We start from the raw sequence: 18,167 nt of genomic DNA, 5'->3' as shown, positions 1-18,167 counted from the left end.
TCTCGACGAGCTGAGCACGTTTTCTGAAATGTGCTCCTCCCGTCACTCTGGTTGGGTGCGCATAGTAAAAAGTGCTCTTGGCAGCTAGAGAGTGCCGCGTTGACCACTGCGCATGAAGAAATGACCATCTGCAACGTTTGGTTTAGGTTTTATGTGCATTTTTAATTTTATTGCTTAAATCGCATTTTCTCGACGAGCCGAGCACGTTTTCTGAAATGTGCTCCTCCCGTCACTCTGGTTGGGTGCGCATAGTAAAAAGTGCTCTTGGCAGCTAGAGAGTGCCGCGTTGACGGCTGCACATGAAGAAATAACCACCTGCAACGTTTGGTTTAGGTTTTAGGTGCATTTTTAATTTTATTGCTTAAATCGCATTTTCTCGACGAGCTGAGCACGTTTTCTGAAATGTGCTCCTCCCGTCACTCTGGTTGGGTGCGCATAGTAAAAAGTGCTCTTGGCAGCTAGAGAGTGCCGCGTTGACCACTGCGCATGAAGAAATGACCATCTGCAACGTTTGGTTTAGGTTTTGGGTGCATTTTTAATTTTATTGCTTAAATCGCATTTTCTCGACGAGCTGAGCACGTTTTCTGGAATGTGCTCCTCCCGTCACTCTGGTTGGGTGCGCATAGTAAAAAGTGCTCTTGGCAGCTAGAGAGTGCCGCGTTGACCACTGCGCATGAAGAAATGACCATCTGCAGCGTTTGGTTTAGGTTTTAGGTGCATTTTTAATTTTATTGCTTAAATCGTATTTTCTCGACGAGCTGAGCACGTTTTCTGAAATGTGCTCCTCCCGTCACTCTGGTTGGGTGCGCATAGTAAAAAGTGCTCTTGGCATCTAGAGAGTGCCGCGTTGACCACTGCGCATGAAGAAATGACCATCTACAACGTTTGGTTTAGGTTTTAGGTGCATTTTTAATTGTATTGCTTGAATCGCATTTTCTCGACGAGCTGAGCATGTTTTCTGAAATGTGCTCCTCCCGTCACTCTGGTTGGGTGCGCATAGTAAAAAGTGCTCTTGGCAGCTAGAGAGTGCCGCGTTGACCTCTGCGCATGAAGAAATGACCATCTGCAACGTTTGGTTTAGGTTTTGGGTGCATTTTTAATTTTATTGCTTAAATCGCATTTTCTCGAGGAGCTGAGCACGTTTTCTGAAATGTGCTCCCCCCGTCACTCTGGTTGGGTGCGCATAGTAAAAAGTGCTCTTGGCAACTAGAGAGTGCCGCGTTGACCACTGCGCATGAAGAAATAACCACCTGCAAGTTTGGTTTAGGTTTTAGGTGCATTTTTTATTTTATTGCTTAAATCGCATTTTCTTGACGAGCTGAGCACGTTTTCTGAAATGAGCTCCTCCCGTCACTCTGGTTGGGTGCGCATAGTAAAAAGTGCTCTTGGCAGCTAGAGAGTGCCGCGTTGACCACTGCACATGAAGAAATAACCACCTGCAAGTTTGGTTTAGGTTTTAGGTGCATTTTTAATTTTATTGCTTAAATCGCACTTTCTCGACAAGCTGAGCACGTTTTCTGAAATGTGCTCCTCCCGTCACTCTGGTTGGGTGCGCATAGTAAAAAGTGCTCTTGGCAGCTAGAGAGTGCCGCGTTGACCACTGCGCATGAAGAAATGACCATCTGCAACGTTTGTTTTAGGTTTTAGGTGCATTTTTAATTTTATTGCTTAAATCGCATTTTCTCGTCGAGCTGAGCACGTTTTCAGAAATGTGCTCCTCCCGTCACTCTGGTTGGGTGTGCATAGTAAAAAGTGCTCTTGGCAGCTCGAGAGTGCCGCGTTGACCACTGCGCATGAAGAAATGACCATCTGCAACGTTTGGTTTAGGTTTTGGGTGCATTTTTAATTTTATTGCTTAAATCGCATTTTCTCGACGAGCTGAGCACGTTTTCTGAAATGTGCTCCTCCCGTCACTCTGGTTGGGTGCGCATAGTAAAAAGTGCTCTTGGCAGCTAGAGAGTGCCGCGTTGACCACTGCGCATGAAGAAATGACCATCTGCAACGTTTGGTTTAGGTTTTAGGTGCATTTTTAATTTTATTGCTTAAATCGCATTTTCTCGACGAGCTGAGCATGTTTTCTGAAATGTGCTCCTCCCGTCACTCTGGTTGGGTGCGCATAGTAAAAGGTGCTTTTGGCAGCTAGAGAGTGCCGCGTTGACCACTGCGCATGAAGAAATGACCATCTGCAACGTTTGGTTTAGGTTTTAGGTGCATTTTTAATTTTATTGCTTTAATCGCATTTTCTCGACGAGCTGAGCACGTTTTCTGAAATGTGCTCCTCCCGTCACTGTGGTTGGGTGCGCATAGTAAAAAGTGCTCTTGGCAGCTAGAGAGTGCCGCGTTGACCACTGCGCATGAAGAAATAACCACCCGCAACGTTTGGTTTAGGTTTTAGGTGCATTTTTAATTTTATTGCTTAAATCGCATTTTCTCGACGAGCTGAGCACGTTTTCTGAAATGTGCTCCTCCCGTCACTCTGGTTGGGTGCGCATATTAAAAAGTGCTCTTGGCAGCTAGAGAGTGCCGCGTTGACCACTGCGCATGAAGAAATGACCATCTGCAACGTTTGGTTTAGGTTTTAGGTGCATTTTTAATTTTATTGCTTAAATCGCATTTTCTCGACGAGCTGAGCACGTTTTCTGAAATGTGCTCCTCCCGTCACTCTGGTTGGGTGCGCATAGTAAAAAGTGCTCTTGGCAGCTAGAGAGTGCCGCGTTGACCACTGCGCATGAAAAAATGACCATCTGCAACGTTTGGTTTAGGTTTTGGGTGCATTTTTAATTTTATTGCTTAAATCGCATTTTTTCGACGAGCTGAGCACGTTTTCTGAAATGTGCTCCTCTCGTCACTCTGGTTGGGTGCGCATAGTAAAAAGTGCTCTTGGCAGCTAGAGAGTGCCGCGTTGACCACTGCGCATGAAGAAATAACCACCTGCAACGTTTGGTTTAGGTTTTGGGTGCATTTTTAATTTTATTGCTTAAATCGCATTTTCTCGTCGAGCTGAGCACGTTTTCTGAAATGTGCTCCTCCCGTCACTCTGGTTGGGTGTGCATAGTAAAAAGTGCTCTTGGCAGCTAGAGAGTGCCGCGTTGACCACTGCGCATGAAGAAATAACCATCTGCAACGTTTGGTTTAGGTTTTAGGTGCATTTTTATTTTTATTGCTTAAATAGCATTTTCTCGACGAGCTGAGCACGATTTCTGAAATGTGCTCCTCCCGTCACTCTGGTTGGGTGCGCATAATAAAAAGTGCTCTTGGCAGCTAGAGAGTGCCGCGTTGACCACTGCGCATGAAGAAATAACCACCTGCGAGTTTGGTTTAGGTTTTAGGTGCATTTTTAATTTTATTGCTTAAATCGCATTTTCTCGATGAGCTGAGCACGTTTTCTGAAATGTGCTCCTCCCGTCACTCTTGTTGGGTGCGCATAGTAAAAAGTGCTCTTGGCAGCTAGAGAGTGCCGCGTTGACCACTGCGCATGAAGAAATAACCACCTGCAACGTTTGGTTTAGGTTTTGGGTGCATTTTTAATTTTATTGCTTAAATCGCATTTTCTGGACGAGCTCAGCATGTTTTCTGAAATGTGCTCCTGCCGTCACTCTGGTTGGGTGCGCATAGTAAAAAGTGCTCTTGGCAGCTAGAGAGTGCCGCGTTGACTGCTGCACATGAAGAAATAACCACCCCCAACGTTTGGTTTAGGTTTTAGGTGCATTTTTAATTTTATTGCTTAAATCGCATTTTCTCGACGAGCTGAGCACGATTTCTGAAATGTGCTCCTCCCGTCACTCTGGTTGGGTGCGCATAGTAAAAAGTGCTCTTGGCAGCTGGAGAGTGCCGCGTTGACCACTGCGCATGAAGAAATAACCACCTGCAACGTTTGGTTTAGGTTTTGGGTGCATTTTTAATTTTATTGCTTAAATCGCATTTTCTCGACGAGCTGAGCACGTTTTCTGAAATGTGCTCCTCCCGTCACTCTGGTTGGGTGCGCATAGTAAAAAGTGCTCTTGGCAGCTAGAGAGTGCCGCGTTGACCACTGCACATGAAGAAATAACCACCCCCAACGTTTGGTTTAGGTTTTAGGTGCATTTTTAATTTTATTGCTTAAATCGCATTTTCTCGACGAGCTGAGCACGTTTTCTGAAATGTGCTCCTCCCGTCATTCTGGTTGGGTGCGCATAGTAAAAAGTGCTCTTGGCAGCTAGAGAGTGCCGCGTTGACTGCTGCGCATGAAGAAATAACCACCTGCAACGTTTGGTTTAGGTTTTAGGTGCATTTTTAATTTTATTGCTTAAATCGCATTTTCTCGACGAGCTGAGCACGTTTTCTGAAATGTGCTCCTCCCGTCACTCTGGTTGGGTGCGCATAGTAAAAAGTGCTCTTGGCAGCTAGAGAGTGCCGCGTTGACCACTGCGCATGAAGAAATAACCACCTGCAACGTTTGGTTTAGGTTTTATGTGCATTTTTAATTTTATTGCTTAAATCGCATTTTCTCGACGAGCCGAGCACGTTTTCTGAAATGTGCTCCTCCCGTCACTCTGGTTGGGTGTGCATAGTAAAAAGTGCTCTTGGCAGCTAGAGAGTGCCGCGTTGACCATTGCGCATGAAGAAATAACCACCTGCAACGTTTGGTTTAGGTTTTAGGTGCATTTTTAATTTTATTGCTTAAATCGCATTTTCTCGACGAGCTGAGCACGTTTTCTGAAAAGTGCTCCTCCCGTCACTCTTGTTGGGTGCGCATAGTAAAAAGTGCTCTTGGCAGCTAGAGAGTGCCGCGTTGACCACTGCGCATGAAGAAATAACCACATGCAACGTTTGGTTTAGGTTTTGGGTGCATTTTTAATTTTATTGCTTAAATCGCATTTTCTGGACGAGCTGAGCACGTTTTCTGAAATGTGCTCCTCCCGTCACTCTGGTTGGGTGCGCATAGTAAAAAGTGCTCTTGGCAGCTAGAGAGTGCCGCGTTGACCACTGCGCATGAAGAAATGACCATCTGCAACGTTTGGTTTAGGTTTTAGGTGCATTTTTAATTTTATTGCTTAAATCGCATTTTCTCGACGAGCTGAGCACGTTTTCTGAAATGTGCTCCTCCCGTCACTCTGGTTGGGTGCGCATAGTAAAAAGTGCTCTTGGCAGCTAGAGAGTGCCGCGTTGACCACTGCGCATGAAGAAATGACCATCTGCAGCGTTTGGTTTAGGTTTTAGGTGCATTTTTAATTTTATTGCTTAAATCGTATTTTCTCGACGAGCTGAGCACGTTTTCTGAAATGTGCTCCTCCCGTCACTCTGGTTGGGTGCGCATAGTAAAAAGTGCTCTTGGCAGCTAGAGAGTGCCGCGTTGACCACTGCGCATGAAGAAATGACCACCTGCAACGTTTGGTTTAGGTTTTAGGTGCATTTTTATTTTTATTGCTTAAATCGCATTTTCTCGACGAGCTGAGCACGTTTTCTGAAATGTGCTCCTCCCGTCACTCTGGTTGGGTGCGCATAGTAAAAAGTGCTCTTGGCAGCTAGAGAGTGCCGCGTTGACTGCTGCGCATGAAGAAATAACCACCTGCAACGTTTGGTTTAGGTTTTATGTGCATTTTTAATTTTATTGCTTAAATCGCATTTTCTCGACGAGCTGAGCACGTTTTCTGAAATGTGCTCCTCCCGTCACTCTGGTTGGGTGCGCATAGTAAAAAGTGCTCTTGGCAGCTAGAGAGTGCCGCGTTGACCACTGCGCATGAAGAAATGACCATCTGCAACGTTTGGTTTAGGTTTTGGGTGCATTTTTAATTTTATTGCTTAAATCGCATTTTCTCGACGAGCTGAGCACGTTTTCTGGAATGTGCTCCTCCCGTCACTCTGGTTGGGTGCGCATAGTAAAAAGTGCTCTTGGCAGCTAGAGAGTGCCGCGTTGACCACTGCGCATGAAGAAATGACCATCTGCAGCGTTTGGTTTAGGTTTTAGGTGCATTTTTAATTTTATTGCTTGAATCGTATTTTCTCGACGAGCTGAGCACGTTTTCTGAAATGTGCTCCTCCCGTCACTCTGGTTGGGTGCGCATAGTAAAAAGTGCTCTTGGCATCTAGAGAGTGCCGCGTTGACCACTGCGCATGAAGAAATGACCATCTGCAACGTTTGGTTTAGGTTTTAGGTGCATTTTTAATTGTATTGCTTAAATGGCATTTTCTCGACGAGCTGAGCATGTTTTCTGAAATGTGCTCCTCCCGTCACTCTGGTTGGGTGCGCATAGTAAAAAGTGCTCTTGGCAGCTAGAGAGTGCCGCGTTGACCTCTGCGCATGAAGAAATGACCATCTGCAACGTTTTGTTTAGGTTTTGGGTGCATTTTTAATTTTATTGCTTAAATCGCATTTTCTCGAGGAGCTGAGCACGTTTTCTGAAATGTGCTCCTCCCGTCACTCTGGTTGGGTGCGCATAGTAAAAAGTGCTCTTGGCAGCTAGAGAGTGCCGCGTTGACCACTGCGCATGAAGAAATAACCACCTGCAAGTTTGGTTTAGGTTTTAGGTGCATTTTTTATTTTATTGCTTAAATCGCATTTTCTTGACGAGCTGAGCACGTTTTCTGAAATGAGCTCCTCCCGTCACTCTGGTTGGGTGCGCATAGTAAAAAGTGCTCTTGGCAGCTAGAGAGTGCCGCGTTGACCACTGCACATGAAGAAATAACCACCTGCAAGTTTGGTTTAGGTTTTAGGTGCATTTTTAATTTTATTGCTTAAATCGCACTTTCTCGACAAGCTGAGCACGTTTTCTGAAATGTGCTCCTCCCGTCACTCTGGTTGGGTGCGCATAGTAAAAAGTGCTCTTGGCAGCTAGAGAGTGCCGCGTTGACCACTGCGCATGAAGAAATGACCATCTGCAACTTTTGTTTTAGGTTTTAGGTGCATTTTTAATTTTATTGCTTAAATCGCATTTTCTGGACGAGCTGAGCACGTTTTCTGAAATGTGCTCCTCCCGTCACTCTGGTTGGGTGCGCATAGTAAAAAGTGCTCTTGGCAGCTAGAGAGTGCCGCGTTGACTGCTGCACATGAAGAAATAACCACCTGCAACGTTTGGTTTAGGTTTTATGTGCATTTTTAATTTTATTGCTTAAATCGCATTTTCTCGACGAGCTGAGCACGTTTTCTGAAATGTGCTCCTCCCGTCACTCTGGTTGGGTGCGCATAGTAAATAGTGCTCTTGGCAGCTAGAGAGTGCCGCGTTGACCACTGCGCATGAAGAAATGACCATCTGCAACGTTTGGTTTAGGTTTTATGTGCATTTTTAATTTTATTGCTTAAATCGCATTTTCTCGACGAGCCGAGCACGTTTTCTGAAATGTGCTCCTCCCGTCACTCTGGTTGGGTGCGCATAGTAAAAAGTGCTCTTGGCAGCTAGAGAGTGCCGCGTTGACGGCTGCACATGAAGAAATAACCACCTGCAACGTTTGGTTTAGGTTTTAGGTGCATTTTTAATTTTATTGCTTAAATCGCATTTTCTCGACGAGCTGAGCACGTTTTCTGAAAGGTGCTCCTCCCGTCACTCTGGTTGGGTGCGCATAGTAAAAAGTGCTCTTGGCAGCTAGAGAGTGCCGCGTTGACCACTGCGCATAAAGAAATGACCATCTGCAACGTTTGGTTTAGGTTTTGGGTGCATTTTTAATTTTATTGCTTAAATCGCATTTTCTCGACGAGCTGAGCACGTTTTCTGGAATGTGCTCCTCCCGTCACTCTGGTTGGGTGCGCATAGTAAAAAGTGCTCTTGGCAGCTAGAGAGTGCCGCGTTGACCACTGCGCATGAAGAAATGACCATCTGCAGCGTTTGGTTTAGGTTTTAGGTGCATTTTTAATTTTATTGCTTAAATCGTATTTTCTCGACGAGCTGAGCACGTTTTCTGAAATGTGCTCCTCCCGTCACTCTGGTTGGGTGCGCATAGTAAAAAGTGCTCTTGGCATCTAGAGAGTGCCGCGTTGACCACTGCGCATGAAGAAATGACCATCTGCAACGTTTGGTTTAGGTTTTAGGTGCATTTTTAATTGTATTGCTTAAATCGCATTTTCTCGACGAGCTGAGCATGTTTTCTGAAATGTGCTCCTCCCGTCACTCTGGTTGGGTGCGCATAGTAAAAAGTGCTCTTGGCAGCTAGAGAGTGCCGCGTTGACCACTGCACATGAAGAAATAACCACCTGCAAGTTTGGTTTAGGTTTTAGGTGCATTTTTAATTTTATTGCTTAAATCGCACTTTCTCGACAAGCTGAGCACGTTTTCTGAAATGTGCTCCTCCCGTCACTCTGGTTGGGTGCGCATAGTAAAAAGTGCTCTTGGCAGCTAGAGAGTGCCGCGTTGACCACTGCGCATGAAGAAATGACCATCTGCAACGTTTGTTTTAGGTTTTAGGTGCATTTTTAATTTTATTGCTTAAATCGCATTTTCTCGTCGAGCTGAGCACGTTTTCAGAAATGTGCTCCTCCCGTCACTCTGGTTGGGTGTGCATAGTAAAAAGTGCTCTTGGCAGCTAGAGAGTGCCGCGTTGACCACTGCGCATGAAGAAATGACCATCTGCAACGTTTGGTTTAGGTTTTGGGTGCATTTTTAATTTTATTGCTTAAATCGCATTTTCTCGACGAGCTGAGCACGTTTTCTGAAATGTGCTCCTCCCGTCACTCTGGTTGGGTGCGCATAGTAAAAAGTGCTCTTGGCAGCTAGAGAGTGCCGCGTTGACCACTGCGCATGAAGAAATGACCATCTGCAACGTTTGGTTTAGGTTTTAGGTGCATTTTTAATTTTATTACTTAAATCGCATTTTCTCGACGAGCTGAGCATGTTTTCTGAAATGTGCTCCTCCCGTCACTCTGGTTGGGTGCGCATAGTAAAAGGTGCTTTTGGCAGCTAGAGAGTGCCGCGTTGACCACTGCGCATGAAGAAATGACCATCTGCAACGTTTGGTTTAGGTTTTAGGTGCATTTTTAATTTTATTGCTTTAATCGCATTTTCTCGACGAGCTGAGCACGTTTTCTGAAATGTGCTCCTCCCGTCACTGTGGTTGGGTGCGCATAGTAAAAAGTGCTCTTGGCAGCTAGAGAGTGCCGCGTTGACCACTGCGCATGAAGAAATAACCACCCGCAACGTTTGGTTTAGGTTTTAGGTGCATTTTTAATTTTATTGCTTAAATCGCATTTTCTCGACGAGCTGAGCACGTTTTCTGAAATGTGCTCCTCCCGTCACTCTGGTTGGGTGCGCATATTAAAAAGTGCTCTTGGCAGCTAGAGAGTGCCGCGTTGACCACTGCGCATGAAGAAATGACCATCTGCAACGTTTGGTTTAGGTTTTAGGTGCATTTTTAATTTTATTGCTTAAATCGCATTTTCTCGACGAGCTGAGCACGTTTTCTGAAATGTGCTCCTCCCGTCACTCTGGTTGGGTGCGCATAGTAAAAAGTGCTCTTGGCAGCTAGAGAGTGCCGCGTTGACCACTGCGCATGAAAAAATGACCATCTGCAACGTTTGGTTTAGGTTTTGGGTGCATTTTTAATTTTATTGCTTAAATCGCATTTTTTCGACGAGCTGAGCACGTTTTCTGAAATGTGCTCCTCTCGTCACTCTGGTTGGGTGCGCATAGTAAAAAGTGCTCTTGGCAGCTAGAGAGTGCCGCGTTGACCACTGCGCATGAAGAAATAACCACCTGCAACGTTTGGTTTAGGTTTTGGGTGCATTTTTAATTTTATTGCTTAAATCGCATTTTCTCGTCGAGCTGAGCACGTTTTCTGAAATGTGCTCCTCCCGTCACTCTGGTTGGGTGTGCATAGTAAAAAGTGCTCTTGGCAGCTAGAGAGTGCCGCGTTGACCACTGCGCATGAAGAAATAACCATCTGCAACGTTTGGTTTAGGTTTTAGGTGCATTTTTATTTTTATTGCTTAAATAGCATTTTCTCGACGAGCTGAGCACGATTTCTGAAATGTGCTCCTCCCGTCACTCTGGTTGGGTGCGCATAATAAAAAGTGCTCTTGGCAGCTAGAGAGTGCCGCGTTGACCACTGCGCATGAAGAAATAACCACCTGCGAGTTTGGTTTAGGTTTTAGGTGCATTTTTAATTTTATTGCTTAAATCGCATTTTCTCGATGAGCTGAGCACGTTTTCTGAAATGTGCTCCTCCCGTCACTCTTGTTGGGTGCGCATAGTAAAAAGTGCTCTTGGCAGCTAGAGAGTGCCGCGTTGACCACTCCGCATGAAGAAATAACCACCTGCAACGTTTGGTTTAGGTTTTGGGTGCATTTTTAATTTTATTGCTTAAATCGCATTTTCTCGACGAGCTGAGCACGTTTTCTGAAATGTGCTCCTCCCGTCACTCTGGTTGGGTGCGCATAGTAAAAAGTGCTCTTGGCAGCTAGAGAGTGCCGCGTTGACCACTGCGCATGAAGAAATAACCACCTGCAACGTTTGGTTTAGGTTTTGGGTGCATTTTTAATCTTATTGCTTAAATCGCATTTTCTCGTCGAGCTGAGCACGTTTTCTGAAATGTGCTCCTCCCGTCACTCTGGTTGGGTGCGCATAGTAAAAAGTGCTCTTGGCAGCTAGAGAGTGCCGCGTTGACCACTGCGCATGAAGAAATGACCATCTGCAACGTTTGGTTTAGGTTTTGGGTGCATTTTTAATTTTATTGCTTAAATCGCATTTTCTCGACGAGCTGAGCACGTTTTCTGAAATGTGCTCCTCCCGTCACTCTGGCTGGGTGTGCATAGTAAAAAGTGCTCTTGGCAGCTAGAGAGTGCCGCGTTGACCACTGCACATGAAGAAATAACCACCTGCAACGTTTGGTTTAGGTTTTAGGTGCATTTTTAATTTTATTGCTTAAATCGCATTTTCTCGACGAGCTGAGCACGTTTTCTGAAATGTGCTCCTCCCGTCACTCTGGTTGGGTGCGCATAGTAAAAAGTCCTCTTGGCAGCTAGAGAGTGCCGCGTTGACCACTGCGCATGAAGAAATGACCATCTGCAACGTTTGGTTTAGGTTTTGGGTGCATTTTTAATTTTATTGCTTAAATCGCATTTTCTCGACGAGCTGAGCACGTTTTCTGAAATGTGCTCCTCCCGTCACTCTGGCTGGGTGCGCATAGTAAAAAGTGCTCTTGGCAGCTAGAGAGTGCCGCGTTGACCAGTGCACATGAAGAAATAACCACCTGCAACGTTTGGTTTAGGTTTTAGGTGCATTTTTAATTTTATTGCTTAAATCGCATTTTCTCGACGAGCTGAGCACGTTTTCTGAAATGTGCTCCTCCCGTCACTCTGGTTGGGTGCGCTTAGTAAAAAGTGCTCTTGGCAGCTAGAGAGTGCCGCGTTGACCACTGCGCATGAAGAAATGACCATCTGCAACGTTTGGTTTAGGTTTTGGATGCATTTTTAATTTTATTGCTTAAATCGCATTTTCTCGACGAGCTGAGCACGTTTTCTGAAATGTGCTCCTCCCGTCACTCTGGTTGGGTGCGCATAGTAAAAAGTGCTCTTGGCAGCTAGAGAGTGCTGCGTTGACCACTGCGCATGAAGAAATAACCACGTGCAACGTTTGTTTTAGGTTTTAGGTGCATTTTTAATTTGATTGCTTAAATCGCATTTTCTCGACGAGCTGAGCACGTTTTCTGAAATGTGCTCCTCCCGTCACTCTGGTTGGGTGCGCATAGTAAAAAGTGCTCTTGGCAGCTAGAGAGTGCCGCGTTGACTGCTGCGCATGAAGAAATAACCACCTGCAACGTTTGGTTTAGGTTTTAGGTGCATTTTTAATTTTATTGCTTAAATCGCATTTTCTCGACGAGCTGAGCATGTTTTCTGAAATGTGCTCCTCCCGTCACTCTGGTTGGGTGCGCATAGTAAAAAGTGCTCTTGGCAGCTAGAGAGTGCCGCGTTGACCATTGCGCATAAAGAAATAACCACCTGCAACGTTTGGTTTAGGTTTTAGGTGCATTTTTAATTTTATTGCTTAAATCGCATTTTCTCGACGAGCTGAGCACGTTTTCTGAAATGTGCTCCTCCCGTCACTCTGGTTGGGTGCGCATAGTAAAAAGTGCTCTTGGCAGCTAGAGAGTGCCGCGTTGACCACTGCGCATGAAGAAATAACCACCTGAAACGTTTGGTTTAGGTTTTGGGTGCATTTTTAATTTTATTGCTTAAATCGCATTTTCTCGTCGAGCTGAGCACGTTTTCTGAAATGTGCTCCTCCCGTCACTCTGGTTGGGTGCGCATAGTAAAAAGTGCTCTTGGCAGCTAGATAGTGCCCGCGTTGACCACTGCGCATGAAGAAATGACCATCTGCAACGTTTGGTTTAGGTTTTGGGTGCATTTTTAATTTTATTGCTTAAATCGCATTTTCTCGACGAGCTGAGCACGTTTTCTGAAATGTGCTCCTCCCGTCACTCTGGTTGGGTGCGCATAGTAAAAAGTGCTCTTGGCAGCTAGAGAATGCCGCGTTGACCACTGCACATGAAGAAATAACCACCTGCAACGTTTGGTTTAGGTTTTAGGTGCATCTTTAATTTTATTGCTTAAATCGCATTTTCTCGACGAGCTGAGCACGTTTTCTGAAATGTGCTCCTCCCGTCACTCTGGTTGGGTGCGCATAGTAAAAGTGCTCTTGGCAGCTAGAGAGTGCCGCGTTGACCACTGCGCATGAAGAAATGACCATCTGCAACGTTTGGTTTAGGTTTTAGGTGCATTTTTAATTTTATTGCTTAAATCGCATTTTCTCGACGAGCTGAGCACGTTTTCTGAAATGTGCTCCTCCCGTCACTCTGGTTGGGTGCGCATAGTAAAATGTGCTCTTGGCAGCTAGATAGTGCCGCGTTGACCGCTGCGCATGAAGAAATAACCACCTGCAACGTTTGGTTTAGGTTTTAGGTGCATTTTTAATTTTATTGCTTAAATCGCATTTTCTCGACGAGCTGAGCACGTTTTCTGAAATGTGCTCCTCCCGTCACTCTGGTTGGGTGCGCATAGTAAAAAGTGCTCTTGGCAGCTAGAGAGTGCCGCGTTGACCACTGCCCATGAAGAAATAACCACCTGCAACGTTTGGTTTAGGTTTTAGGTGCATTTTTAATTTTATTGCTTAAATCGCATTTTCTCGACGAGCTGAGCACGTTTTCTGAAATGTGCTCCTCCCCGTCACTCTGGTCGGGTGCGCATAGTAAAAAGTGCTCTTGGCAGCTAGAGAGTGCCGCGTTGACTGCTGCGCACGAAGAAATAACCACCTGCAACGTTTGGTTTAGGTTTTAGGTGCATTTTTAATTTTATTGCTTAAATCGCATTTTCTCGACGAGCTGAGCACGTTTTCTGAAATGTGATCCTCCCGTCACTCTGGTTGGGTGCGCATAGTAAAAAGTGCTCTTGGCAGCTAGAGAGTGCCGCGTTGACCACTGCGCATGAAGAAATAACCGCCTTCAACGTTTGGTTTAGGTTTTGGGTGCATTTTTAATTTTATTGCTTAAATCGCATTTTCTCGTCGAGCTGAGCACGTTTTCTGAAATGTGCTCCTCCCGTCACTCTGGTAGGGTGCGCATAGTAAAAAGTGCTCTTGGCAGCTAGAGAGTGCCGCGTTGACCACTGCGCATGAAGAAATGACCATCTGCAACGTTTGGTTTAGGTTTTGGGTGCATTTTTAATTTTATTGCTTAAATCGCATTTTCTCGACGAGCTGAGCACGTTTTCTGAAATGTGCTCCTCCCGTCACTCTGGTTGGGTGCGCATAGTAAAAAGTGCTCTTGGCAGCTAGAGAGTGCCGCGTTGACCACTGCGCATAAAGAAATAACCACCTGCAACGTTTGTTTTAGGTTTTAGGTGCATTTTTAATTTGATTGCTTAAATCGCATTTTCTCGACGAGCTGAGCACGTTCTCTGAAATGTGCTCCTCCCGTCACTCTGGTTGGGTGCGCATAGTAAAAAGTGCTCTTGGCAGCTAGAGAGTGCCGCGTTGACTGCTGCGCATGAACAAATAACCACCTGCAACGTTTGGTTTAGGTTTTAGGTGCATTTTTAATTTTATTGCTTAAATCGCATTTTCTCGACGAGCTGAGCACGTTTTCTGAAATGTGCTCCTCCCGTCACTCTGGTTGGGTGCGCATAGTAAAAAGTGCTCTTGGCAGCTAGAGAGTGCCGCGTTGACCACTGCACATGAAGAAATAACCACCTGCAACGTTTGGTTTAGGTTTTAGGTGCATCTTTAATTTTATTACTTAAATGGCATTTTCTCGACGAGCTGAGCACGTTTTCTGAAATGTGCTCCTCCCGTCACTCTGGTTGGGTGCGCATAGTAAAAGTGCTCTTGGCAGCTAGAGAGTGCCACGTTGACCACTGCGCATGAAGAAATGACCATCTGCAACGTTTGGTTTAGGTTTTAGGTGCATTTTTAATTTTATTGCTTAAATCGCATTTTCTCGACGAGCTGAGCACGTTTTCTGAAATGTGCTCCTCCCGTCACTCTGGTTGGGTGCGCATAGTAAAAAGTGCTCTTGGCAGCTAGAGAGTGCCGCGTTGACAATTGCGCATAAAGAAATAACCACCTGCAACGTTTGGTTTAGGTTTTAGGTGCATTTTTAATTTTATTGCTTAAATCGCATTTTCTCGACGAGCAGAGCACGTTTTCTGAAATGTGCTCCTCCCGTCACTCTGGTTGGGTGCACATAGTAAAAAGTGCTCTTGGCAGCTAGAGAGTGCCGCGTTGACCACTGCGCATGAAGAAATAACCACCTGCAACGTTTGGTTTAGGTTTTGGGTGCATTTTTAATTTTATTGCTTAAATCGCATTTTCTCGTCGAGCTGAGCACGTTTTCTGAAATGTGCTCCTCCCGTCACTCTGGTTGGGTGCGCATAGTAAAAAGTGCTCTTGGCAGCTAGAGAGTGCCGCGTTGACCACTGCGCATGAAGAAATAACCACCTGCAACGTTTGGTTTAGGTTTTAGGTGCATTTTTAATTTTATTGCTTAAAACGCATTTTCTCGACGAGCTGAGCACGTTTTCTGAAATGTGCTCCTCCCGTCACTCTGGTTGGGTGCGCATAGTAAAAAGTGCTCTTGGCAGCTAGAGAGTGCCGCGTTGACCACTGCGCATGAAGAAATAACCACCTGCAACGTTTCTTTTAGGTTTTAGGTGCATTTTTAATTTTATTGCTTAAATCGCATTTTCTCGACGAGCTGAGCACGTTTTCTGAAATGTGCTCCTCCCGTCACTCTGGTTAGGTGCGCATAGTAAAAAGTGCTCTTGGCAGCTAGAGAGTGCCGCGTTGACCACTGCGCATGAAGAAATAACCACCTGCAACGTTTGGTTTAGGTTTTAGGTGCATCTTTAATTTTATTGCTTAAATCGCATTTTCTCGACGAGCTGAGCACGTTTTCTGAAATGTGCTCCTCCCGTCACTCTGGTTGGGTGCGCATAGTAAAAAGTGGTCTTGGCAGCTAGAGAGTGCCGCGTTAACCACTGCGCATGAAGAAATGACCATCTGCAACGTTTGGTTTAGGTTTTAGGTGCATTTTTTATTTTATTGCTTAAATCGCATTTTCTCGACGAGCTGAGCACGTTTTCTGAAATGTGCTCTTCCCGTCACTCTGGTTGGGTGCGCATAGTAAAAAGTGCTCTTGGCAGCTAGAGAGTGCCGCGTTTACCACTGCGCATGAAGAAATAACCACCTGCAACGTTTGGTTTAGGTTTTAGGTGCATTTTTAATTTTATTGCTTAAATCGCATTTTCTCGACGAGCTGAGCACGTTTTCTGAAATGTGCTCCTCCCGTCACTCTGGTTGGGTGCGCATAGTCAAAAGTGCTCTTGGCAGCTAGATAGTGCCGCGTTGACCGCTGCGCATGAAGAAATGACCATCTGCAACGTTTGGTTTAGGTTTTAGGTGCATTTTTAATTTTATTGCTTAAATCGCATTTTCTCGACGAGCTGAGCACGTTTTCTGAAATGTGCTCCTCCCGTCACTCTGGTTGGGTGCGCATAGTAAAAAGTGCTCTTGGCAGCTAGAGAGTGCCGCGTTGACCACTGCGCATGAAGAAATAACCACCTGCAACGTTTGGTTTAGGTTTTAGGTGCATCTTTAATTTTATTGCTTAAATCGCATTTTCTCGACGAGCTGAGCACGTTTTCTGAAATGTGCTCCTCCCGTCACTCTGGTTGGGTGCGCATAGTAAAAAGTGGTCTTGGCAGCTAGAGAGTGCCGCGTTAACCACTGCGCATGAAGAAATGACCATCTGCAACGTTTGGTTTAGGTTTTAGGTGCATTTTTAATTTTATTGCTTAAATCGCATTTTCTCGACGAGCTGAGCACGTTTTCTGAAATGTGCTCTTCCCGTCACTCTGGTTGGGTGCGCATAGTAAAAAGTGCTCTTGGCAGCTAGAGAGTGCCGCGTTTACCACTGCGCATGAAGAAATATCCACCTGCAACGTTTGGTTTAGGTTTTAGGTGCATTTTTAATTTTATTGCTTAAATCGCATTTTCTCGACGAGCTGAGCACGTTTTCTGAAATGTGCTCCTCCCGTCACTCTGGTTGGGTGCGCATAGTCAAAAGTGCTCTTGGCAGCTAGATAGTGCCGCGTTGACCGCTGCGCATGAAGAAATAACCACCTGCAACGTTTGGTTTAGGTTTTAGGTGCATTTTTAATTTTATTGCTTAAATCGCATTTTCTCGACGAGCTGAGCACGTTTTCTGAAATGTGCTCCTCCCGTCACTCTGGTTGGGTGCGCATAGTAAAAAGTGCTCTTGGCAGCTAGAGAGTGCCGCGTTGACCACTGCGCATGAAGAAATAACCACCTGCAACGTTTCTTTTAGGTTTTAGGTGCATTTTTAATTTTATTGCTTAAATCGCATTTTCTCGACGAGCTGAGCACGTTTTCTGAAATGTGCTCCTCCCGTCACTCTGGTTAGGTGCGCATAGTAAAAATTGCTCTTGGCAGCTAGAGAGTGCCGCGTTGACCACTGCGCATGAAGAAATAACCACCTGCAACGTTTGGTTTAGGTTTTAGGTGCATCTTTAATTTTATTGCTTAAATCGCATTTTCTCGACGAGCTGAGCACGTTTTCTGAAATGTGCTCCTCCCGTCACTCTGGTTAGGTGCGCATAGTAAAAAGTGCTCTTGGCAGCTAGAGAGTGCCGCGTTGACCACTGCGCATGAAGAAATAACCACCTGCAACGTTTGGTTTAGGTTTTAGGTGCATCTTTAATTTTATTGCTTAAATCGCATTTTCTCGACGAGCTGAGCACGTTTTCTGAAATGTGCTCCTCCCGTCACTCTGGTTGGGTGCGCATAGTAAAAAGTGGTCTTGGCAGCTAGAGAGTGCCGCGTTAACCACTGCGCATGAAGAAATGACCATCTGCAACGTTTGGTTTAGGTTTTAGGTGCATTTTTTATTTTATTGCTTAAATCGCATTTTCTCGACGAGCTGAGCACGTTTTCTGAAATGTGCTCTTCCCGTCACTCTGGTTGGGTGCGCATAGTAAAAAGTGCTCTTGGCAGCTAGAGAGTGCCGCGTTTACCACTGCGCATGAAGAAATATCCACCTGCAACGTTTGGTTTAGGTTTTAGGTGCATTTTTAATTTTATTGCTTAAATCGCATTTTCTCGACGAGCTGAGCACGTTTTCTGAAATGTGCTCCTCCCGTCACTCTGGTTGGGTGCGCATAGTCAAAAGTGCTCTTGGCAGCTAGATAGTGCCGCGTTGACCGCTGCGCATGAAGAAATAACCACCTGCAACGTTTGGTTTAGGTTTTAGGTGCATTTTTAATTTTATTGCTTAAATCGCATTTTCTCGACGAGCTGAGCACGTTTTCTGAAATGTGCTCCTCCCGTCACTCTGGTTGGGTGCGCATAGTAAAAAGTGCTCTTGGCAGCTAGAGAGTGCCGCGTTGACCACTGCGCATGAAGAAATAACCACCTGCAACGTTTCTTTTAGGTTTTAGGTGCATTTTTAATTTTATTGCTTAAATCGCATTTTCTCGACGAGCTGAGCACGTTTTCTGAAATGTGCTCCTCCCGTCACTCTGGTTAGGTGCGCATAGTAAAAAGTGCTCTTGGCAGCTAGAGAGTGCCGCGTTGACCACTGCGCATGAAGAAATAACCACCTGCAACGTTTGGTTTAGGTTTTAGGTGCATCTTTAATTTTATTGCTTAAATCGCATTTTCTCGACGAGCTGAGCACGTTTTCTGAAATGTGCT

Source organism: Syngnathus scovelli, chromosome 9, assembly GCF_024217435.2.
Source record: "Syngnathus scovelli strain Florida chromosome 9, RoL_Ssco_1.2, whole genome shotgun sequence".
NCBI classification, from domain to species: Eukaryota; Metazoa; Chordata; class Actinopteri; order Syngnathiformes; family Syngnathidae; genus Syngnathus; species Syngnathus scovelli.
Note: the sequence above shows the minus strand (reverse complement) of the source record.